Raw genomic sequence first — 26564 nt, forward strand, 5'->3', positions numbered from 1 at the left:
TCGTATGGTACGAAACCGATTGTACTAGTCTCTGAGAAACTACAATAACGCAGGTAACGCATAAAATAAGACCCTCAATCAATTTTACTTTCATTTCTATACGTAAGTATATTTCGATTTGTTTTTAGTGCTCCTTTCAGTCTATATAAATGTACTTTAACTCATCATGACGTTAACTCACGTTAAAGAGCAACACTGCCCGATACAATAAACGTTGCGTTGTGCATTTGTCAATATCTTAACGGGAACTGTTAAGAGATTCGCTGATATTATTCTGAAAGTAATTTATATCGTATACGATTCACCAACAGGAGTCAGACTAAGAAACGAAGTCTCCAGTGGAAGCAATGCCATATAAGAAAATTCATGTAGTTTTGCAGCAGTGTTCTCCATAACGCAAGTGATGTAAACGGAACAGGAATTATTCAGACGTAAGGCAACTACTAACTACTGGTACGACGGAAGCAGGATGCGCTTGTAATTGTGCGGAAAGCCATCAATAACAACACGCCTGCATCTTCGGCCGATGCAGATCTCAACATTTCTTCTGTCGTCTCCAATACTTTAAGCATTCACGGCAATATAACGCCATATCGACTCAAATGGGTAATAACATTGACTTGAAACAATAATGTGTATTATCATCGATCGCTTGGAACGGGAACAGACGATTATGGAGTTGTTGATACTGCTCTCAAGCAAAAAGTATTTATTATCGCCTGGAGATAGCTGCACAGAGGAAGTCTTTTACCTGCAAAGTAATAACTGCACGCTTTTATGACCGTAATGTTGGGTCTTTTCTTTTCAAACATCCTATAATTCTGTCGCTAGTGACCCCGGTAGCTTCCCTAGTGAAAGACGTCCGAAGGTACGTGGGGAAAATTGCATATTGTTGCACTTTCTTTGTCAACAGAGTGCAACACTGTTAATGCAGTATCCGAACAGACTGCGTCACACACACTCTGCCACGAATTAACTGTCTGCGAGGTCATTTCCAAGGGCCAATTGGCGTTTAAACTGAACAAATTGCACTGGGACAGCGAGACTGTAGCGGGGCAGAGGCAAGGGCTAGGGTGCAGTGGGGGTGGGGAGGTAGGGGGGGCGGTCCTGGGGGCGGGTGTGGGGGCGGCGTCGCGTCGGCCTGGCTGCCACCAGGGGGACCGATCAATGAGCACCCACGTCGACCGCGGAAGTGCGGAAACGCGATTACCACTCCGACGCGCCGCCACATAATTTCGAGTTAACCCGTGGCGCCCGCTGCGGGCCCAGTGATACTGCCATGGCAGCGTTCCCAGGCCTTCAACCTCCTGGCCGCAGCATCTAGGCTCGTCGCTGCCGTAAACACCAACGCGTCACCGCAACTGCTCAACTTATAGGCTGTTCCAGGAGTAGTAATAAATACTCTCCCTGAAAGAAAGGGTGTGTGTCTGGTGGTGGGGGGCGGGTGGGGGGGGGGGAGGGTACCAAGAAGTGGAGCAGGAAATGGATTCTAACATCGCTGCTTGAGAGGGTGTGTTAAGTTCCTGCAGTGTTTACAGAGCCGAGTCAAATTTACAACACGTTACCAATTAAATACGTCTGCCTTATTCATCCTTCCTGTTATTCCCAAACCAGTCCACCTCCTTCAGAATGCTGATGACACCGTTTTCCTCGCCCTCTACCGTTGTTGTTGTTGTTGTTGTTGTTGTGGTCTTCAGTCCTGAAACTGGTTTGATGCAGTTCTCCATTCTACTCTAATCTGTGCAAGCTTCTTCATCTCCCAGTACCTACTGCAGCTTACATCCTTCTGAATCTGCTTAGTGTATTCATCTCTTGGTCCCCTTCTATGATTTTTACCCTCCACGCTGCCCTCCAATACTAAACCGATCCCTTCTTCTAGTCGATTTGTGCCACAATCTCCTCTTCTCCCCAATTCTATTCAGTACCTCCTCATTAGTTATGTGATCTACCCATCTAATCTTCAGCATTCTTCTGTAGCACCACATTTCGAAAGCTTCTATTCTCTTCTTGCCTAAATTATTTATCGTCCACGTTTCACTTCCATACATGGCTACACTCCATACAAATACTTTCAGAAACGACTTCTCGACATTTAAATTTATACTCGATGTTAACAAATTTATCTTCTTCAGAAACGCTTTCCTTGCCATTGCCAGTCTACATTTTATATCCTCTGTACTTCGACCATCATCAGTTATTTTGCTCCCCAAATAGCAAAACTCCTTTACTACCTTAAGTGCCTCATTTCCTAATCTAATTCCCTCAGCATCAACCGACTTAATTCGCTACATTTTGTTGATGTTCATCTTATACCCTCCTTTCAAGACACTGTCCATTCCGTTCAGCTGCTCTTCCAAGTCCTTTGCTGTCTCTGACAGAATTACAATGTCATCGGCGAACCTCAAAGTTTTAACTTCTTCTCCATGGATTTTAATATTTACTCCGAACTTTTCTTTTGTTTCCTTTATTGCTTGTTCAATATACAGATTGAATAACATCGGGGATAGGCTACAACCCTGTGTCACTCCCTTCCCAACCACTGCTTCCCTTTCATACCCCTCGACTCTTATAACTGCCATCTGGTTCCTGTACAGATTATAAATAGCCTTTCGCTCCCTGTATTTTACCCCTGACACCTTCAGAATTTGAAAGAGAGTATTCCAATCAACATTGTCAAAAGCTTTCTCTAACTCTACGAATGCTAGAAACGTACACTCTAGAATTCCCAACGGTCTCTCCAAATCCACCACAATCAGTTTGCCTCCTGTTGTAACCAATGGCTCCTCAGATCAACCCCTCCAAAACTCAGTCAATAATTTAGCACGAAAGACCTGCACTTTCTGCCTCCTTGACTTTTACCTTACCATTTACAACCGTCCTAACCAGCTATGTAACAAAGTGAAGCATCTTGGACTAACCCTCGACTGGCTACTAAGTTGGAAGCCTCACCTAATAACTATCCAGTTTATACCACACAACAGATTAAAACTACTAACAGGCTCAACGTGGGGATTACACCACAAAATAGCCGAGATGTTACGGACATGTGCTGAGTATAATCGAAGAGCCGCAGTTATCGGAAGTCTTTGAGCTGGGCGTTCGCTCACTGAAATAGTTCGATTCTTCGGATACCCGAAACTAACTGTTTACGATATTGTGGCCAAGTACAATGCTTCAGAAAAGTCTGGTGAAGGTTTCACTAACCCGGTGAGGAAACCTCATTTGAGGAAATGCGTGTCGCGAATTTGCGATAGTCATCGTAAAGGCTCAGGCGCTGATTTCGGAGGACATGAGGCAATCGCTGAGGAAATTTGCGTCAGTATTGACTGTCACCGAGTGAACAATGCGTCGGACTGCCGTGGAGGACCCCCTATGAGTGCCATTTAGTCCAAAACGGGCTCTCGGATAACGTTGACATGTTCTGGTCAAAAGAGTTCTGGCCCCCGAATAGCCCGAATTTGAACCCCCTCGACTACTATGTTTGGACCGTAGTCATTAAGGTTACCTATAAGACGAGGCACTCTGATGTCGCATCACCATGCACCGCTATCGAAGCATCAGTCACGAATATGGAGAGTGCTGTTTTAAAGAGTGCGTGCGATCGCTTCAGGACAAGAATGAAGTCGGTCATTGCGGCTGGAGAGGGTTACATCGAGTAATGGTACTCTTGAAGCATACCGTTACTTATATCTAAAAGGATTTCCATTTTCATTTTTACTTTCGTTTTGATATATTTGCTTTTACAAAACGGTTTACGAGTATTTGTCTGGATTTAATCGCCGCACATTGTGTAATTCCCTCTAAATCCTTGAACGCCATGCACTTCGTTTCACTTTCCATCGATTCACCTTCTCCACCTGAATTTTCTACTATCTCATCGAATTCCCACCCCTCCACAACCACATAAAACACCTCCACCTATACTGTCTACAAACTATACTCCAATCATCCCATTGTCTCTCCTCTGATCACCAACCCTGGTACGCTCCCGCGCCTGCTCAAACACATCCCTTCGCCCAAACACCTACACATACTCCACTTCCTATCCCAATGCAATTTTTACCAGATCCCTCTGCCAGAAGAGATCCTCACCTATATTTACCCCTCCTACCAACTTTAACTCTTCCCCCCGTATCCCACTCTACATTAGGGGTAGTCTTTCCTTTCCCTCTCCACCCAATCCCATTCCTTTCCTCTTGCAACCACTGCCCTACCAACATGACACACTACTCCTCATCCTCTGACCTTCTCCACCGGCTGCCTTTCCCACTATCCACCTCAACTCCTACCTCTCATCTCCATATTTTTCCAGTCTAACAGACCACTATCTTTCTACCCACACCCCTCAACACTACGGAACGTACTCTCTATCCTGGCAATATTTCTCACCCTGGTGCAGGTCCTTCAGATTTTAAGTAAAAGTGCAGTGCTTCAGTGGTTGTATCAGAAACGGCTTAGAAAACTGTCTCAAATTTTGTTGGTATTTCTCGTTATAAATAGTTTCTTTACTTTGTGTAGCTGAAGAGCGTAGAACTGTCCCACTGATAGCCCACTCCCTGCCCTTAAGGGGCGAGGGGAGTGAAATAACAATAATAAAAAACATACAAGCACTTATTAGTATGAACCCATTTACCTGTATAGTTTTGCACCTCGTTGAACTAGATTCATGCACTGATCCGTTTGGGAACTGCGTCATAAAGCTATTGTATCGTCAACTGCGGTAAGCTGTCTCACAAGGGTAGTAAGTGGTTCATGACGTCCTAGATACTACGATGCAGCTGATGTCCGGGCTCGTCCCACATATCTTCTACCATCGAGAGATCTCGGAATCTTGCTGGCCACGTGAGTACCTGAGCATCACACTTTATAGAGACACGTACCATGCGCAGACGAGCAATGTTCTGTTCAATCACGACGCCAAGATATTGTTGCATGAGAGGTTGTAACTGCCCGTCTCTACTCTCTCTATCTTTTTACCGAATATTCTTAAGACATCTGTAAAGGCCCGTTGCTGATTTTCATCTATATATTTTCGCTACTGTAACAAAATGCTTGATATCCAGCATCTGCAATGAGATATGTAACAGTCTAATATCCTGTACCCCTTATTTTGATATTAATAACTTCACCACTGTCTGTTACGATTCGCTCTATTATCAACACTCAGTTTATAATCGGCCTTCACTCACTAATACACGTAATGAATAATGAAATAAGCTTTGTTATTTTCTTGTCAGTAATTAACTAATCAAAAGAAGAAACATTTTTACAGAATGATCTGTAATTACACTCCTGGAAATGGAAAAAATAACACATTGACACCGGTGTGTCAGACCCACCATACTTGCTCCGGACACTGCGAGAGGGCTGTACAAGCAATGATCACACGCTCGGCACAGCGGACACACCAGGAACCGCGGTGTTGGTCGTCGAATGGCGCTAGCTGCGCAGCATTTGTGCACCGCCGCCGTCAGTGTCAGCCAGTTTGCCGTGGCATACGGAGCTCCATCGCAGTCTTTAACACTGGTAGCATGCCGCGACAGCGTGGACGTGAACCGTACGTGCAGTTGACGGACTTTGAGCGAGGGCGTATAGTGGGCATGCGGGAGGCCGGGTGGACGTACCGCCGAATTGCTCAACACGTGGGGCGTGAGGTCTCCACAGTACATCGATGTTGTCGCCAGTGGTCGGCGGAAGGTGCACGTGCCCGTCGACCTGGGACCGGACCGCAGCGACGCACGGATGCACGCCAAGACCGTAGGATCCTACACAGTGCCGTAAGGGACCGCACCGCCACTTCCCAGCAAATTAGGGACACTGTTGCTCCTGGCGTATCGGCGAGGACCATTCGCAACCGTCTCCATGAAGCTGGGTACGGTCCCGCACACCGTTAGGCCGTCTTTCGCTCACGCCCCAACATCGTGCAGCCCGCCTCCAGTGGTGTCGCGACAGGCGTGAATGGAGGGACGAATGGAGACGTGTCGTCTTCAGCGATGAGAGTCGCTTCTGCCTTGGTGCCAATGATGGTCGTATGCGTGTTTGGCGCCGTGCAGGTGAGCGCCACAATCAGGACTGCATACAACCGAGGCACACAGGGCCAACACCCGGCATCATGGTGTGGGGAGCGATCTCCTACACTGGCCGTACACCACTGGTGATCGTCGAGGGGACACTGAATAGTGCACGGTACATCCAAACCGTCATCGAACCCATCGTTCTACCATTCCTAGACCGGCAAGGGAACTTGCTGTTACAACAGGACAATGCACGTCCGCATGTATCCCGTGCCACCCAACGTGCTCTAGAAGGTGTAAGTCAACTACCCTGGCCAGCAAGATCTCCGGATCTGTCCCCCATTGAGCATGTTTGGGACTGGATGAAGCGTCGTCTCACGCGGTCTGCACGTCCAGCACGAACGCTGGTCCAGCTGAGGCGCCAGGTGGAAATGGCATGGCAAGCCGTTCCACAGGACTACATCCAGCATCTCTACGATCGTCTCCATGGGAGAATAGCAGCCTGCATTGCTGCGAAAGGTGGATATACACTGTACTAGTGCCGACATTGTGCATGCTCTGTTGCCTGTGTCTATGTGCCTGTGGTTCTGTCAGTGTGATCATGTGATGCATCTGACCCCAGGAATGTGTCAATAAAGTTTCCCCTTCCTGGGACAATGAATTCACGGTGTTCTTATTTCAATTTCCAGGAGTGTAGTTTTAGAGACTATGAAACACACGGGGGCTATTTTAATTCATCTTTGCACAAAATAGCTCAACAAGCCAACCACTTAAATTCTTTCTAATGTGCCTCGACCGAGATCTAATTCTAATGTAGTCAAACGGAATCATTGGTCGCCACTTAACACTTCACTTCTTACCTGCATTTCGGTCTTCTTCTCCAAGCTTCACATCAGGGACAAAGCAGTTCAAGTACATTCGGCAGAGGTAAGAGATGGCACATAACATTAAATGTTTCACCGATGTTTCAGTAGAGTTTGAACTTGCGGAGCGTGGTCGTTACTGAAATTCATAAACCAAACTGGCCAACAGCATAACTTGGACACTACTGGCAATTCTACGATCACTATATGAATTTAGCAGACCATTTTCCCTTCCCCTAAGTTGTATGAGCTTTATTTGCCATTTACTTTCGTAAATAGCATTATAGTTTATTAATTAGTTGCTTGAGAAGACAACTAATGTATTTCCAAATTTCTCTTAAGTAGTGCAGTAATTTAGCTCAAATACATTACCATTAATAACCATTAAATACGTTTACAGTCTCATCTTAGAAACAACAAATTTTTTTCTCAAGTTAGAATACAGAATAAATGCATAGCGTTCCTTGTAAACGAACATCCTTGTGTATTTTAGTAATGTGTTGTGGTTGAAGGCCCTAGTATGTGATACTCTTCTGTGTTTTCTAAAGTACATCAACTCTGTTAAATTCACTCTGCTGTGTAGTACTGTGAAGCAGTAACGACTGTAATTTCGGTATACAAATAATTACTTTTCTTCAATTGCAACCATCAAGTACACGTGGGTGAATAGCTTGCTTTCATAAACAAACAACACTAGTTACACCGCAGTAATATAGCAAATAAACAATTACGAAATTTCACCCAGTTTTATCAGATATACACTACTGGCCATTAAAATTGCTACACCACAAAGATGACGTGCTACAGATGCGAAATTTAACCGACAGGAAGAAGATATTGTGATATGCAATTGATTAATTGCTACACCACAAAGATGACGTGCTACAGATGCGAAATTTAACCGACAGGAAGAAGATATTGTGATATGCAATTGATTAACTTTTCAGAGCATTCACACAGGGTTGGCGCCGGTGGCGGCACCTACAACACGCTGACATGAGGAAAGTTTCCAACCCATTTCTCTTACATAAACAGTCGTTGACCAACTTTGCCTGCTGAAAAGTTGTTGTGATGCGTCGTGTAAGGAGGAGAAATGTGTACCATCACCTTTTCGACTTTGATAAAGATCGGATTGTAGCCTACCGCGATTGCGGTTTATCGTATCGCGACATTGCTGCTCGCGTTGGTCGAGATCCAATTACTGTTAGCAGAATATGGAATCGGGGGATTCAGCAGGGTAATACGGAACGCCGTGCTGGATCCCAATGGCCTCGTATCACTAGTAGTCGAGATGACAGGCATCTTATCCGCATGGCTGTAACGGATCGTGCAGCCACATGTCGATCCCTGAGTCAACAGATGAGGACGTCTCCAAGACAACAACCATCTGCACGAACAGTTCGACGATGTTTGCAGCAGGATGGACTATCAGCTCGGAGACCATGGCGGCGGTCACTCTTGACACTGCATCACAGACAGGAGCGTCTGCGACGGTGTACTCAACGACGAACCTGGGTGCACGAACGCAAAACGTCATTTTTTCGGATGAATCCAGATTCGGTTTACAGTATCATGATGGTCGCATTCGTGTTTGGCGACATCGCGGTGAACGTACATTGGAAGCGTGTATTCGTCATCGCCGTACTGGCGTATCACCCGGCTTGATGGTATGGGGTGCCATTGGTTACACGTCTCGGTCACCTCTTGTTCGCATTGACGGCACTTTGAACAGTGGACGTGACATTTCAGACGTGTTACGACCCGTGGCTCTACCCTTCATTCGATCCCTGCGAAACCCTACATTTCAGCCGGCCGCGGTGGCCGTGCGGTTCTGGCGCTGCAGTCCGGAACCGCGGAACTGCTACGGTCGCAGGTTCGAATCCTGCCTCGGGCATGGGTGTGTGTGCTGTCCTTAGGTTAGTTAGGTTTAAGTAGTTCTAAGTTCTAGGGGACTTATGACCTAAGATGTTGAGTCCCATAGTGCTCAGAGCCATTTTTGAAACCCTATATTTCAGCAGGATAATGCACGACCGCATGTTGCAGGTCCTGTACGGGCCTTTCTGGATACAGAAAATATTCGACTGCTGCCCAGACCAGCACATTCTCCAGATCTCTCACCAATTGAAAACGTCTGGTCAATGGTGGAGGAGCAAGTGGCTCGTCACAGTACGCCAGTCACTACTCTTGATCAACTGTGGTATCTTGTTGAAGCTGCATGGGTATCTGTACCTGTACACGCCATCCAAGCTCTGTTTGACTCAATGCCCAGGTCTATCAAGGCTGTTATTATGGCCAGAGGTGGTTGTTCTGAGTACTGATTTCTCAGGATCTATGCACCCATGTTGAGTGAAAATGTAATCACATGTCAGTTATAGTATAATATATTTGTCCAATGAATACCCGCTTATCATCTGCATTTCTTCTTGGTGTAGCAATTTTAATTGCCAGTAGTGTATATACAAAATATCGTTGTAATGTTTAGATCTTGTCGTTTTGTATCTTTCGCTGAATATTTTAGAGGACTATATTAAAGACTTTGGAATGTAGCCTCATATGCTTTTGTGCATGTAATAAGATAATGTCATTCCTCTTGATACAAAAATGCCGAGCATTTCAACTCCTCTTCATGGAACGAGGTGGCTCAGTGGTAGCACACTGGACTCGCATTCGGGAGAACGATGGTTCAACCCCTCGTCCGTCCATCCTGATCTAGTTTTTCCGTGATTTCCCTACATCATTTCAGGTAAATGCCCTGATGGTTCCTTTGAAAGGGCCCGGCCGATTTCCTTCCCTATCCTTCCCTAATGCGACGGGACTGATGACCTCACCGTTTGTTCCCTTCCCCCAAATCAACTAAAGAACGGACCAACCTTAGGGCAAAAGCCTTGATGGTTCCTTTGAACGGGTAGAGCCACTTTCCTTCACCATCCTTCCGTAATCCGAGCATGAGCTGCGTCTCTAATTACCACGTTGTCAACGGGACGTTAAACACCAATCTCCTTTGATCATCTCCTCCAACTCCACTTGACGTTCGTGAACTAAAACGTTAACAAAGAGTTGAAGAATTACATTTAGAGCAGAAATCCCATTTCTTAAACTATGCTCTCGTTTTCTTCTCGCTTCAGTCAGTTAGCAAGCCACACACGTATGACGATACCCATCATTCTACTTTGCACAATCAAATAACACTTTATCTATACAACACTGCTCAGTACTTTACTGACTCAATGTATAACACTTTTGATAAATACGGACTGAAATTTGCTCACAGTTCTGCATTTTAATTATGTCTACTTGAACTAACTGTTAAGCACATTTCGTCATTTTGTCATTCTTTTCCATGCAGTGCCGTGTTCATACAGCTTTGGCACACTCCACTTTATCAGTAATTCACCGTCATAGATATTACACTATCGACAGTATTTGGGTGAAATTTTACAGCAGTTTTTTAAGTTTATCTTCTTCAACTCATCATTAAACAAATTAAGTTACCAAATATCTAGCATGAGACAGTTACAAAATTACGCAAACTTCTACATAGGCAGATACAAAGAGAATACGTTGACAAGCCTGAACATTATGACTACCAACCTATTTTTGATATAAACGCGTCCAGTCGATAGCCAGACGACCTGGCAAGAAATGACTGCAACTCAGATACACGCACAGTGCATGTGGTACCAGTGAGCGCGCTGCCCGTGTTTACAAGGGGGAAGACGCACAATTTATCTGACTTTCACCGATGGCAGATTGTTGTTCCCCCAGGGATCAGCACGCACATCCGGAAACTGCATGAGTTGTCGAGTATTAGAGAAGAGCTGAAGTGAGTGTGTTCCACACGAGGCGAAGCCAAGGTGAAACCACATCCAGACGTACTAGGATTTGACAGACACACCGCATCACAAATGTCTGACGTCGTAGGCTAGGCAAACTGGTAAAAGAGAACACTCAACGAACGGTGGTGAAACTAACTTCAGGGTTTAATGATGGGCAGAGCACAAGTCTGTTTGAACACACCATGCACCGGACACTCCTAACGATGGGCCTTCGCATCCGACGAACCACGCATGTGCCAATGTTAACACCACGACATCGACAACTACGACTGAAATGGGAAACTGTCCATGGCACTGGAAGTTGGCACAGTGACAGTGCGTTGCATGGTCTGAGGAATCCGGATACCTTCTTCATCATGCCAATGGAAGGGCGCGAATCAGTCACCCTCCAGGGGAACAGCTCCTTAATACCTGTGTGTGAGACGGAGACAAGGTGGCGGTGGCTCCATTACTCCCTGAGGAACATTCACGTTAACATCCGTGGGTTCAGTGGAACTCGTGCAAGACACCATGATGGCCAATGTGTGTCGTACATGGATGCAGACCATATGCACCGCTTGATTACCACCATGATTCCCGACGGGAGAGGCATTTTTCAACAAGACAATGCGCTATGTCACGAGGCCAGCAGCGTGATGAAGTGGTTCGGGGAACACAGTTGTGAGTTCCAATTGATGTGCTCGCCCCCAACTCGCCAGATATGAACCCGATCGAACACATCTGGGGTTCATCTCCCCTCTCCCCTCTCCCCCCCCCAAATCTCCCAGGAATTTCTGGGATTATGTGACTCGTGTGTGTAGATGGGGTGCCTGTTCCCTCCGGCTATCTACCAAGGCCTCACTGCTTCCATGCCAAGACTCGTCGCCACTGTTATCCATGCCGAAGGTGGACACACCTGCTATTAGGTAGGTGATCATAACGTTCTAACTGATCAATGTAATCTCATAGAATTTATGAAAAAAAATGGCTAAAACATATAGAAGTATTTTAGGTAGCGGATTGGTATACATCCTTTACAAGGGAACAAATGAGGACGTAGGATGTCCCTGAGTGCTGTCAGAGTTCCCCCAATGACCACCAACCGCGACGTGAAGCAAAATCCGATGGCTCCCCTCAACTTGACGCCACGAATAACATCACTGAACCAACATTGGCAGGATCGGACACACCCCAGGTGGCCGCCATACTTGCCGATGATAGCCATCCGGGGCACTACAAGAACCGCAATTCTTCGCTGAGGACACTGCAATATCATTCAGCTGCAGTCCATGTAGTCTCCGATTAATGGTGCGAAATGACACACAAATTTTTAGGGAGTCCCTTACTTGTTCTCCAAGGCAGGCACAGTTGTAAAGGGTTTACGACATTGTTGGCGCGTAACACGGCGATCCTTATGTTTGGTGGAAACTTGCCTGTGAGTATGCCTTCGCTCACGTTCCCACGCAGTGCAGCATCACATTCGAATGACTCACAAATCTGGATCTTGCACGATCCAACCAGCCGGACAAATGGAGACCCTCAAAGGGTCGTCTTCCAAACACTATCAAGCGTTAATAAAACTGTTGGTTCGTTGATTTAGGGGAAAGGACCAAACAGCGAGGTCGTCGGTCCCATCAGAAGGACGACGGCCGTGCCCTTTCAAAGGAATCATCTTGGAATTTTCCTGGAGTGATTTAGGGAAATCGCGGGAGACCTAAATCAGATTGGACTGACGCAGGTTTGAACTGTCGTCCTACCGAATGACTGTCCAGTGTCCTAACCACTGCGCCACCTCTCTCGGCAATAATACTCACAGTCAATATCCAATAGGGTGTCTCAGTACTCGCCAAAGCAGGAACGCTTGCGTGCAGCCCTGTGACCAAGGTTGTTATAACACTGGAAGACGACTCCCTACAGAATAGCAGTTACAGAGTGTGAACGAAAAGACAACATATTGTCATCGATGTACCACGTCCTCCTTTTTCTTGCCGTAGTAGTAGTACTGTGGTGAAATTTTATGTGTGAAGTTCTCCTTTCTTGCTGAGGATGACGAGTTAGCTACCGTATCTGTGGGCGCTCTGGTCTCCGTTTAGTCGGTGGAAAACCACGACCCAAGTAGACACAGCCTGTCTTGTCGTCACTTTCCATTTTGGGTGTAGCGTAAAAAAAAAAGATGCTTTAAAATGCGTACGGATCGTGCAGAGACTCACGATGCACGGCACTACACAAGAAGCTCTATCGATGATTATTCAAGCCCACGCTACAATAGAACACTTTATTTGCTTCTATTTGGATTAATAATGTCCTGAGTGATTATCCGCCTCGCATATCGAGTAACAGGCAAATTAATGATCGTATGAAATGTAATAATGGTTATCTCAGCTAGCTTGACCAGAGATTCTAACGTCATTCCTTCCGATAATCAGTCAAACAATTGACTGTCGTTAACATAACGTTCGCTACGTTAAAAATTTCAGATAACAGATATAAAGCACAATCGCTTCAGTGCTGTTCATTGTCCATATTTTTTACCTGTTAATAATTTAAAGTCTCTTTAGCTATCTCGTAAAATAAGTCCTTCTATTTCTTTAACTAATTTGCCAGATTTGGGAATAAATGTGATCTTTGGAATCAATGCCAACGGTACCTCGAATTCACTTTTTGTAATAAATCGAGTGAAAGACACTTTTAATAATACTGATATATTGCTTCAGTTTCCACATCACAATCACACATCACGTTGAAGAGGCTTGTGCTAATGGAGAAGGTTTCTACACAACACATCTGAACGCAAAGAGCGCGTACAATGAATGCTGGGGCTGATATAAACAAGCTAAGCCGTTGAGCTTTATTTTCTTATAGTACCTTTACTCTGAGTTACTATCCTTCTCCTTTTAATACTTTTTTATTGAAATTTTATTCATACAACTTTCCGAAATGTTTTGGTAGAAGAAGTAATGAATGAGAAACTCCTATTAATTACTCACCGAAATGAGCGAGTCGTTTTACCGAGAAAGTTTAAATATTCATCTTGGTCCATGTTCGTGGTGATTTGTATCACAGGTCCTATGACAGAATACTTTTGCCACTTTAGTGCGTCTGGTGGGTTGGGAAAGATCGAAGTCCGCAGCTAGTGATCGTGCGGTAGCGTTCTCGCTTCCCACGCCCGGGTTCCCGGGTTCGATTCCCGGCGGGGTCAGGGATTTTCTCTGCCTCGTGATGACTGGGTGTTGTGTGGTGTCCTTAGGTTATTTAGGTTTAAGTAGTTCTAAGTTCTAGGGGACTGATGACCATAGATGTTAAGTCCTATAGTGCTCAGAGCCATTTTGAAAGATCGAATATGAGCGTCAATATTAGCAATGACATCAGACCCAACTGTATATCCCCCGTTAATATGCTTTCCTCTACGGTCATCTGGAGACTGACCATTAACAAGGAACGATGTTAACCGTACAACAATCTTCTCACACACAGAATACAAACAGCAAAATACTTTGTGATATACCTGTATGCTTTCGGTCCGTTTCATAATAAAGAATCTGTATGAACCTTTCTTCTCAAATGTTGAATTTTCTTTTTTGCTTATTCTCCATTGAACAGGTGTATGCTCTATCAGTCCCATTAAATACAGATCTTTCTCCCTTTTAGTTTTACCATCGTACAATCTCTTAAGTATTTTCATTTGATCCTCATCTTTGAAATGTTCAAAACACATTTTGAGACGACTGCAACAAAACAGAATGTTGGAGCAAGATACAGTATACTTCACTAAAATATTTAGCAGTAAAATGAAGAAAAATATCACCTGAAAACATTTATGTAAAACTTACTTGCATGGTGGAGCAGACCGTTTTGCTAGCACAACTAATCCTTTAGAGGTTCTGTATTCCTGTCAAAGTGATCTAGCTCTCTTGCGTCTTTCTTTGACATAGTCATCAACATTTCTTACACCTTTTCGTCTCTCGTACACCTGTTCAATTTCAGAGTCATTATGCTACGGGTCTACAAATATCAACTTAAGTTAACACACTGACAATAATGTGGGACAGTAAAACTGAAACAATGTGTTGAAATGCCACTTAGTAGCATTGTAGTAACATTCTTTGCCTGACATCTGGTGATGTTGCTTCCACTAGTTAGTGGAAAACAGAAGAATGTCCAGAGATTCTTCTCTAGTCCACGAATCACAAACTTTAAAGGGCTGTACTTTCCGTATTTTTACATGTTTTTTCTTCCCGTTTGCAGTCATCGATGAGTGGACAGCTCCAAAATTAAATGTATATCTTAGCTTATTTTCGAAAAAAATGGACTTTTTTCCTTTTTCCAATCAGTGATTCAATTACAAATCACTAATGCTTTCGCACAACGGTTGTTACTACTACCAAGGGGAGCTCCCTTCTTGATGAATAAGGCTGAATAGTTAAAACAGAACCACACAAACAGGTCACAACACGTTTTAAGAAAATTAAACACGAATAACACCAAAAGATTTAACCTAAACTGATTTCCCTGCGGTATTTGCCTTTTTAGTTTGAGAGGAAATAGCAATAATATGTCCAGCAGTTTACCTACGAAGGGGAGTGTTCAGCACTCATGACCAATGTTCATAAATAGACATTACCCAAGTTGCACTGCAAAACGAGTGGTGGAGAACTGAGCATCGAGCAGCCAATAACAACTAAGCCGGTGCAGCCCACTCGAGAGCAACCGGCCGGAACGATTGTCACAGAAATGTCAAAGAACGCTCACCATTAAAGTAGGTAGCGGTAGATGCCAAGCTCTATTTTCCACGAAGCGTGGCAAGTAAGTCGGGCAAACGTCCGCTCAAACTACTTATCAAATGGCTGGTACGCAGCAGTAACCGTCACAGAGCTCTATACCTTCTGCGCCGGGACAAGGTGCTCACTGATGGCACGTGTGCACGCTGTGAAAGCTTGTCACGCTAACCCAGAGGAGAAGTACGCTCTGCCATGTGCGCCGTCCTCTCCAAGATTCCCCAACCCGACTGTCACATTCACCACTCCTCCGCCAGAGAGTGCTGGCACCCCTGATCCCCAAATATGGTGCTCAGGTCATCCAGATGTGAGGTATCGATCCTGCCATATGGGGGTGACATCTGAAAGTACTCAACTAAAACATCACTTTACTTCAAGATGCATGTGGCGATGATTTTCTTGGCCATGATGTAAGGCAGTATGGCGTAATTGTGGTTCTTGTTCCAACATGCTCTATACCTTCCTGTTGGTGTCGTAATTATAAATTTAGAGCAGACTTTTGAATGATCTGATTCCCTTCCCCAAACCCCTGTTCCTAGAACGAATGCGGATCCTATATATCTCCCACAAACTGGATCCCCCTCCATCCTGTGGTTTCTCCCATCCTCTCCCACCCTAGCTCACTGCCGCGCCTGTACCACAGTGTCCCGCATAGTCTCCATCTCCACATGCTTCATACCCTCGCCCAAGGTGGCTTACGCCAACTCCCCCTCCTGGATGATGTCCTCGTGCCTTCCATCTAGGCCTCCTACCAGATCTAATCCCTCCTCCTTCCCCCACCCCACCCTCCTCAGGGCTCCCTCTCTCCCTCTCCCCCATCCCTTCTTCCTCCTTTTCCCCTGCCACACACCTTTTTCCTTTTCAGCCCCATCGGGCTTCCAGCTCCTTTCCTCCTCCAGTCCACTGCCCCCCTCCTACCTCCCTCCTGGTTTCCCTCTACCGTTTCTCCCTCCTTTTCTTCCCTTCCTCTCTTCACCTGGTGGTGGGTCCCCTTCGGTGCAGTGATTTTTAATGTTTTCGTTGTGGTGTCATTGTTGCTCCAGTGCTGTGTGCAGTGCTACGTTCCACCAGCACGAGCAATGTCGTCAGTGTCATTCATTTGTGTTCCCACTGTGGTGTTCCTTTGTTTTCTTGTCGACTCTCAGTGTTCATTCTGTGCATGTGTGTATGGCTCTCGTCTATGATGTTTTTAAATCTACCATTTCTACTTAACTATTTTTGTTCTTGTTAATTCATCACTGTATATCATTCTATGTTATGTGTTATTTTCTCATTTGTCTATGTTTTCTCTGTAACTCTTGGCTGAAGAGTGGCATATAGTGTCGCTGCAAGCCCGCCCCATTTTGGGGAGTGAAATAACAATAAGGAAAAAAATTGAATGTCATGTTGCTGCTGCTAACAGCCATTGGCATTCGAGGTATTTCAATCCTCTTTCGTAACAACTTTAGTCTCACAGGAAACTTGCAATATTCACACTGAAAACGCTCTTTTCGTACTATATTCGAAACTGTAGTCTCTATGTATCAACCACTTATATTAATTAATAAAAGTCACATGGATTATACAAAGGACATAGGTCTAAAAATTACATTTACAGAAAAATACAGACTTATAGAAATTTATAAAACTGAGAAAATTTTTGTATTCACCTTTACAGATGCTACATAGCGACAATGGTATATGTAAATTGAAGGTGGTGGGGGAGAATCAAAAGGAAAGGGAAGGCATTATTGATGTCAGCAGAATCAGTACATTACGCGGAATCAGTGGCGATGATTGAAAATGTGTGCCGGGCTGGGATTTGAGCCCGGGATCTCCCACTCATTAGGCAGTTACATGAACCACTGCGCCACCTGTACACAGTGTTTATCATAGCTGTGCGGATTATCATGACATGCCTCTCAGGTGACCCACACTCCTATCTAGTGCCACGTACCCGTAGTCACCGAGCATGTCCGCCATGCATGTTACTCAGAGATTGCCACTGGTGATTGGTTGTGTGCGCATCTGCAATTCACTGGGGATGCACAAATACATCAGACCTCCTGCGGGAATCTGAGTAGCGAGCATGGAGGACATCGCAGGGATTCAGTCGGTGGCTCTAGATGGGAGTGTGGTTCGGCCGAGAGGCGTGCTATGGTAGTCCGCGCAGTCGTGATAAACACTCTGTCCGGGTGGCGCACTGGTTAACGCAACAGCCTAGCAAACACGAGATAATCCAAGTCCATTACACATTTCTCCTCGTCGCCGCTGATTCCGCGTAATGTCCCGATGAATCTGACATCAATAATCCCATCCCTTTCCTTTGTTTTCTCCTCCCACTATCTTCAATATTCATACAACATTACACAAATGCTACAAGTTCTCTTTGCAATATTAGATCAGAAACTTGTTGAGATGGATCGGCATTGATTGCCAGCACCAGTTACTGTCTAGCTTTTGGTACTAATTACGCCAAAGGCCTTGTCATGGTGGAGACACTGGTTCCCGTTGTATCACCGATGTTGGCGAGCACTTGGATGGGTGACCGTCCAGGTCTCCCGAGTACTGTTGCCAAGTGGAGTGACCCCAGCCATTGTGAGGCGAGGCGAACTGAGGAGCTGCATGACTGAGTAGCGGTGGCTCTGGTCACGAAAACTGACCTCAGCCGAGAGAGCGGTGTGCTGACCACATCCCCTCCATATCCGTATTGAGTGACGCCTAACGACTGAGGATAACACGGTGGTCGGTATAAACCATTGGGCCTTCCAAGGGCTATTGGCTCCCCATCGGCTAGGATACTTGGTTGTGAGCGCTACACTATTAGTTATAGATGCATCAGACAGTCCGCGTTCAGACACCAACATATTGGACAACTTCATTTGCTTCCAAACACGATACAGCCTTTCTGCCAGTCTGGCATGTCCCCAAGTCGTCCGAACCTGCTGCTTTGAATCTGTACAACCGACTGACTCATACGCATCATTTCACTGCAGTGTTTTAACCCCAGAGCTGTGGGCTCACATGGCGAGACTGCATCAGTTGTACGCTATCTACAGCGCTTCAAGGAGATTTCTGTGCTCCTTTAAAAGGGTGATTAGCATTTTGTGTGGTTGATTATTTTGGAGTAAGGGTATGAAGCGAGGTGGAAGGGGACGAACGTTTAACTGCTAGTATTTGGGAAGGCGAATGGAACACTTAGATTTGATCAAGTGAAGAAAATCACATACACCTACACTAGCGCGACCAATTCCACAGTACTCTTCCTGTGTTTGGAATCCGTGGTGCCAGCTGGGCAGGACAACACCCAGAGACTGGCAGCTAGGATCGTATCAACATGCTATACCCATACGAAAGAATAACAGTGGTGTTTGGAAAGGTCAAATGGAAGTATCTGGAAGAAATCTGTTGAGTAATCTTAAAGAAACTGTGTTTGAGGAAGATTGTACATTTCCGCTGAGGCCGTCATACATCTTCTGTAAAGTTGATGAGAATAATACACACATCAAAAAAAGTTTTGAGTCACCCCAGTTCCCAGAACCCCTGAATCTAGACGTTGAATGTGGATATTGTATCACAGACACAGCCCCTTTGACTGTTCAAAGATGTCACTACACCCGACCAAATATGTAGACAACCATGCATGAACAGCGCCTATTAGACGGAGGGAGTCCGACAGCTGATCAATTCCAGTCATTCCACCAGGAAGGAGGTACACAGCCCGTGTTGCCTGTAGTTCAACTATGCCTAGACGGTCAATACTGCGGTTCGTTCGCGTCCGCGTTGTTACTTTGTGCCAGGAAGAGTTCTCAACAAGAAAAGAGTCCAGGCGTCTCGGAGGACGTGGACATACAAAGAGACAGGAACTGTCGATGGCATGCCTCGCTCAGCCCGCCCAAGAACTACTACTACAGTGGATGACGGCTACGTAAGGATTATGGCTCGGAGGAACCCTGACAGCAACGCCACCATGTTGAATAATGCTTTTTGTGCTGCCTCAGGCCTCAGGACGTCGTGTTACGACTCAAACTGTACGCAATAGGCTGCACGATGCGCGACTTCGCTCTCGACGTCCACGGCGAGGTCCATCTTTGCAACAGGGCACCATGCAGCGCGGTACAGACAGGCTCAACAACATGCCAAATGGACCACTCAGGATTGGCATCACGTTCTCTTCACTGATGAGTGTATCACATGCCTCAAACCAGACAATTGTTGAGGAGGTGTTTGGAGGCAACGCGGTCAGGTTAAACGCCCTAGACACACTGTCCAGCGAGTGCAGCAAGGTGAAGGTTCCCTGTTGTTTTGGGGTGGCATTATCTGGCGCCATAACTGCTGTACGATAAGTGAATGCCATCCTCCGACTGATAGTGCAACCATATCGGCAGCGTATTGGCGATGCACTCGCCTTCGAGGGCGACAGTTCGAGCCCCCATCGTGCCCTTGTGAATGACTTCCTTCAGGATAATGACATCGCTCGAGTAGAGTGACCAGCATCAACCCTATCGAATACGCCCGGGATAGATTGAAAAGAGTTATCTATGGACGACGTGATCCACCAACCACTCTGAGGGATCCAAGCCGAATCGCCCTTAAGATGTGGGACAATCTGGACCTACATTGCCTTGATGAAATTTTGGATGCTATGTCACGACGAATACAGGCATGCATCAGTGCAAGAGGACGTGCTACTGGGTATTAGGGGTACCGGTGTGTACAGCAATCTGGACCACCACCTCTGAAGGTCGCGCTGTATGGTGGTACAACATGAAATGTGTGGTTTTCATGAGCAATAAAAAGGGCGGAAATGATGTTTAGGTTGGTCTCTATTCCAGTTTTCCGTACAGGTTATGGAACTCTCGGAACCGAGGTGATGCAAAACATTTTTTAGTGTGTGTGTAAGAGAGATTATGGCATTTCCAGGGCGCATAGACTTATGTCACAACCCACTCTATCAGGAAACACACTCTACATAGAAACCTAACAGTACGACTTCCAAGTGTGATGACTCGTCTGCTCTACCGCCGAAAGTAAGGTCGTCTTAGACGGAACAGTAGTTAATGAGTTAATATTTAACTCCCGCTCCGTCTCCAGGAATATATTGACTGAAATTAAAAGCCAGGTATCTAGATTCTGTGTAATCCTAGACACGGAATGGAAGGAAAAGTACTCAGATACATGTCCTTTGACTAGCCCTGCGTGTCTTATTATGAGTAAGATATTTGCAGTGTTAATTTTTTTAATGGAAATGTGTAATTTCTCTGGAGAATTGAATTGTTACTTTTTTCGTGCTCTTAGTCACAAAATATACACCTCAGTCGAACTGTCTGTTCAAAGCATAGACCACCTCGTAGTGTGTTGCGGTGTACACTAACATGAAGTGATGTACCCAGCACATTCTCTCATTTCCACCTTACTATCGTTGAGTAATGGTGAAACGCAATCTTGTGATACAATGATAACGCACTACTCTCGTTTGTATTGGTCTCGATGTACACTGAAGAGCCAAAGAAACTGGTACAGGCATGCATATTCAAACACAGAGGAACATAAACAGGCAGAATACGGTGCCACGGCCGGTAACGTCTATATAAGATAGGAATTGCCTGGCCCAGTTGTTAGATAGGTTACTGCTGCTAGAAAGGCAGATTCTCTAGATTTTAGTGAGTTTGAAAGTGATGTTATAGTCGGCGCACGAGTGGTGCGACACAGCATCTCCGAAGTAGTGATGAAGTGGGGATTTTCCAGTACGACCATTATACGGGTGTACAGTAAACATCAGGAATCCGGTAAAACATCAAATCTCAGGCATCGCTGCGGTCGGAAAAACATCCTGCAAAAACGGGACCAACGACGACTGACGAGAATCGTTCAATGAGAAGGAAGCGCAACCCTTCGCCAAATTTCTCCAGGTGTCAATGCCAGGCCATCAACATTTGTCAGCGTGCGAACCATTCAACGAAACATCATCGATACGGGCTTTCGGAGCCAAAGGCTCACTCGTGTACCCCTGATAACTGCACGACGCAAATCTTTACGCCTCGACTGGGCTTATCAACACCGACATTCCTCAGTTGATGACTGGAAACATGATGCCTGGTCGAACGGGTCTCGTTTCAAATTCTATCGAGCGGATGGACGTGTACGAGTATGGAGACAACCTCATGAATCTATAAACCCTGCATGTCAGTAGGGTACTGTCCAAGCTGCTGGAGGCTCTGGAACGGTGTGGGGCCTGTGCGGTTGGAGAGATATGGGACGCCTGATAAGTCTAGATCCCATTCTGACAGGTGACACAGACGTAAGCATCCCATCTGGTCACCTGCATCGATTCACGTCTATTGTGCATACCGACGGACTTGGGCGGTTCCAGAAGGAAAATGCGACACTCCACACCCTAAGAATTGCTACAGAGTGGCTCCAGAACACTCTTCTGAGTTTAAACACTTCCTCTGGCCACGAAACTCCCCAGTCACGTATGTTATTGAGCGTATCTGGGATGTGTTCCAACGTGCTGTTCAGAAGAGATCTCCACCCCATCTTACTCTTATGGATTTATGGACAGCCCTGCGGGGTTCGTGGTGTCAATTCCCTCCAGCACTACTTCAGAAATTAATCGAGTCCGTGGCATGTCGTGTTGCGGCACTTTTGCGTGCTCGAGGGCCCTACACGAGATTAGGCAGGTGTCCCACTTTATTTGGCTCTTCAGTGTAATATGTTATGTCTTGTATCATAGGAAGTCACCATCTGTGAATGTCTTGGATGTAAATAACAAAAAAAATGAGCAATAAACATAAGACTGTACATAAGTAAACGAAAATAAAACAAAGACGTGGAAAATTCTCAGTTTCTTATGCAAGGTAATTATCATGTTTCTTTAATCTGTAATAATACAGTATAACATTTACCCTTTTTGGGAATGGTTTATAAAGCTGTAAATATGTCATATTGTTAATTAACTGCCTGACTATGGCTGCATTGTGGTAATGTTTTATTTCACCAGACTACTTTCTGGCGTTTCTGTCATCAGTGGTGTGTGTATTACACAAAAGATACATGTTTTTTACACTGTACATTGTAAGAAAGCAAAATCAAGTCAAGTATCCCATCTTTTACGAGATATCTCCCACAGTGAAACAATTAAATCATATTCTTGTTTAACACTCTGCCGTCCGGCGACACCACAGTGGTGTCGTGACCACAGTATCGCGTAGTGGCCGGTGACAGCACTTTAATATCATTTGCATTCTTTTGGTGTCTTGTTTAGGTAACAATAAGTTACACACGTCAACAAGTTTTTTGTTTTTATAAGTACTTGTGCCCTTCCATCCTGCGGACGAAAGAGACAATAGGATCATTTACGATGAATACGCGGACGTCTTGTCTGACGCTCCGGACGACTTAGCCAATTGTGAAGAAGACATTGGATATCGAAAAAATGAAACTGCAGCATAATCGTAGGAAGATAGTGAAATCCGTCCAAGAATAATTCGGCGAACACCACGATTGCGAACTGATTCGGCTGAATCAGATAAAGAAGACAGTGCTCAGTGGTCGGACTTTGATTTACGGAGGACCAATAATAAATTTGAAGGATCCTCGGGTCCAAACACATTTCCCAGAGATACACAGAGCGTCGAGGATATCGTAGAATTATATATGGGAACGATCTATTTGAATATATTAGCAACGAAACCAACAATTACTACAGTCAAAATTGCAGTAGAAGGAAACTGGATTAAAATAATGCCAAATTTGTCGACGTTACGGGACCCGAACTTAGAAAATGGTTTGGGCTTGCTATCCTTATGGGAATTGTGAAAAAGCAAGAATCGATGATTGTTGGTCATCGAATCCGTTGATAGACACACCGATATATCACAAAACGATGGCCCGCAACCGATTAAGACAGATATTATCATCATTACATTTTCCGACAGCAACAATAAACCGGATAATGCCGACTGGCTTGTCAAAGTGTAATTCGTAATTGATTATTTTTCCAAAAAGTTTAAAGAAACGTTTAATCTAAGTCAAAACATCTCAACTGATGAAGGAATGATACCGTGGCGTGGACGGTTAAATTTTAAAGTTTACAATCCGTCGAAAATTACGAAATACGGCATACTCATTCGGATACTGTGTGATTCGAGTACGGGATACATTTCCTCATTCAAGATATATTCGGGCGCTGGACAGCCTTTAGCAAAAACAGTGATGGAACTACTGACACCTTCTGATGGAAAGTGGCAACTCCTCAGCATGGATAATTATTATAACAGTGTAGAACTTGCAGAGGAATTACTTGAAAAGAAAATACAGAATTTCCGGAAAAATAAAGCGCTCAAAAGTCAATGTGTTTGAAGCTTGTAATCAACGAAAAGGTGACAAGCGGACGGTGACAAGCCAAGTAATCCGAATTAGCGCTGCCGGCGCCAAGCGAATAAATTTGTACGAGACGTGCGGACGGCAAAGTGTTAATACACCCCTGAGAAAGATATTTAAAGAAATTTCCGTTCCTGAACTTCGATCTTGATAACCTCTCTCTATTGAACCTCTATTACCTATGTAAAAACGACGGAAAGGTTGTCCCTAGATTTGTGCATTTACTTCAGGTAAGTGACAACTTCGTTTAGCATACTTCACCTATATTTGCTAATAATTATAAAAGACCACACAAAAGCATTATCAGAACCATTCTTCCCCACAGAGAAAATATCAGGTAGGTAGTAAGCAATTCGAGACTCTCGATTTACTTCTAAAGTTAACAATGGAGGTTGTCGCTTTTCAAGATTATACGTGTCAGATAATTTTTTAATTATATTATTCTTTTATATTTTTATCAGTCTCTTGAAAGACATTTAAATTATGCTCTTATTTCTTGCAAAATAATACTTCCCTCTAGAGGGGAAACTCGGAGTGATAATTCAATCTGGTGACCGATAGGAGTCACTCGTGTCACGGACATAGCCTATAGCACAAAATGCTTTTAACAACGCAAAGAAAAAGATCACAGAGCCGATAAAAGAGGAAAAAAATTACCCAGAAATGTCTTGTCAGCTATTTTACTCAACTTCAAGGTCATAATATTCGAAAATTACTTAAAAAATGGTGCTATGTACCCATTAAAATATATTCAATAGTACTCACAACACAGTGAATTGATAATGTGATGAACCGTAAAGGAAAAATAAATATACGAATAGAAAGATATAGGAATATGAAAGATGCAACAAAACCACGTGAAAACATATATGTTTACGTTCCTTATGCTAGACTGGTTGATTAGACTTCCATTTTTCCTAAGCTCAGACAGCTAATGTACTGTATCATGAGGAGCATACGTGATGTTTCCGTAAGAGCATGCAAAAATTTAATAGGAAATATGGTCTGCTCCACTGAATAGTTTGCGGTAGGGAACCTGGAGTCAGACAAACCAGCTTAAGCAGATAATAGGAAGAAAATCACATTACTGTGTATTTTTTCATTTACATTAATTACAGTTAACTGTAAATACCACCATTGACACAGTGAACGTACGGTTTGTACTGTATCGTACAAAATGTGCTGAAACTGACGGCCATCAACATCAATGCAAACATGACATCGGCGAACAGGATTCTGACGCACCCTGACAAATATCCCTGGAGTGTATCGAATCACACCACAGGCACCTACTATCCTGGCAACTAATTCCATCTCTGTATTCACTAGGGTCTCATATTCAAGTGGCTTTAGATATTCCCATAGCAAACAATCAATGGAATTCAGGTCAGATGACTTCGCAGGTCATGGAATAGGACCTCCCCTTCCAGTCCAGCGACTAGGAAGTAGCATTGAAATGGTTGTGGACATCCACATTGAAGTCAGGTGGTGCACCGTTATGTTGTATTCACTTCCTCCCACGAACAGCCAAAGGTACGTTCTCTAACAACTCAGGTAGAACTCTTCTCACGAACTTCAAGTACAGATGGCCATTCAGACGACCAAGGTAGAAGATACGGCTAAGCGAGGCTGCCGCCTACAATGCTGGCCGAAATATTCACAGAAAAACGTACTTGATAGTCTGGCTCTACCTCAGCGTGAGGGTTTTCCTCATCCCACACTTGGCTGTTCCTGCTGTTCCACATAGCATCACGATCAAATGAGGCCTCGTCAGTAAACAGCACGATTTGGAGGAAGTCTTGTCGATCAATCCATTGTTGTAGCAGCCACTGATACGATGCGACCCTTGGTGCAAAGCCAGTCACAAGTATTGCATGGACCCATAATGGGTGATATGGGTTTAATTGAGTACTGGCCATACGCCAATGTGTGCAGCGCCAATTTGAGACATTGTAGTGGGGTCCGCTGCAACATGTCAAAGCACCTCTTCTTCAAAATCAGGTGTGCGAGTGGTCCTCATGTTGCGAGGTGCCTCGTTTCTTCCTTCCAATGACCCTGTCTTTTGCATTCGTCGATCGAGAGAAATAAACACTCGTTGTAACGGATGATGCCTGTAAATAAAACGTTCGCTATACAGCCCTTCAGCACCGAGAACATTGCAATGTTCTTCCCAAAACGCAAGGTGCATTCAGTGAGTTCTCCGCAACTGTACCGGTACTTTTCCATCGTAGCAACTGGAAGCAGTTAATTCCATAAATTATCTGGGAGTACACTTGTTCGCCCACTGCTTGAATATTGCACACCAGTGTGGGATCCGTGCCAGATAGGGTTGATAGAAGAGATAGTGAAGATCCAACGGAGAGCATGTAACCTCCCCCTCACTTATCGACCTTAATGACAGTGAAAAATTAATCCGCGTGTACCTAATGGAAAATTTGGGAAAAGCAATCGTCACCGAAGTTAATCTGTCGGTAAAGATGGAGGATAGGGTTACATCTAAATGAAAGGAAAAATGCAAATGAAGCTGGTGGAAATTAATTTTGAAAACGGGTAAAGTTAATAAAGAAAGTAAATGTGCGGCCGTTACGTCAACAATTAACTAGCGGTAATTACATATTTGAGATTTGGGGCAAATTACGGTCGCCAGTCCTAAGGACAATTACTATAGTAACTGAAAAAAGAAAGGTTATTACACATATAATTAGCACTAGAAGCGTGGCAACTGAAGGTTGA

The sequence above is a fragment of the Schistocerca piceifrons genome, chromosome 5 (genome assembly GCF_021461385.2).
Source record: "Schistocerca piceifrons isolate TAMUIC-IGC-003096 chromosome 5, iqSchPice1.1, whole genome shotgun sequence".
Taxonomy (NCBI): domain Eukaryota; kingdom Metazoa; phylum Arthropoda; class Insecta; order Orthoptera; family Acrididae; genus Schistocerca; species Schistocerca piceifrons.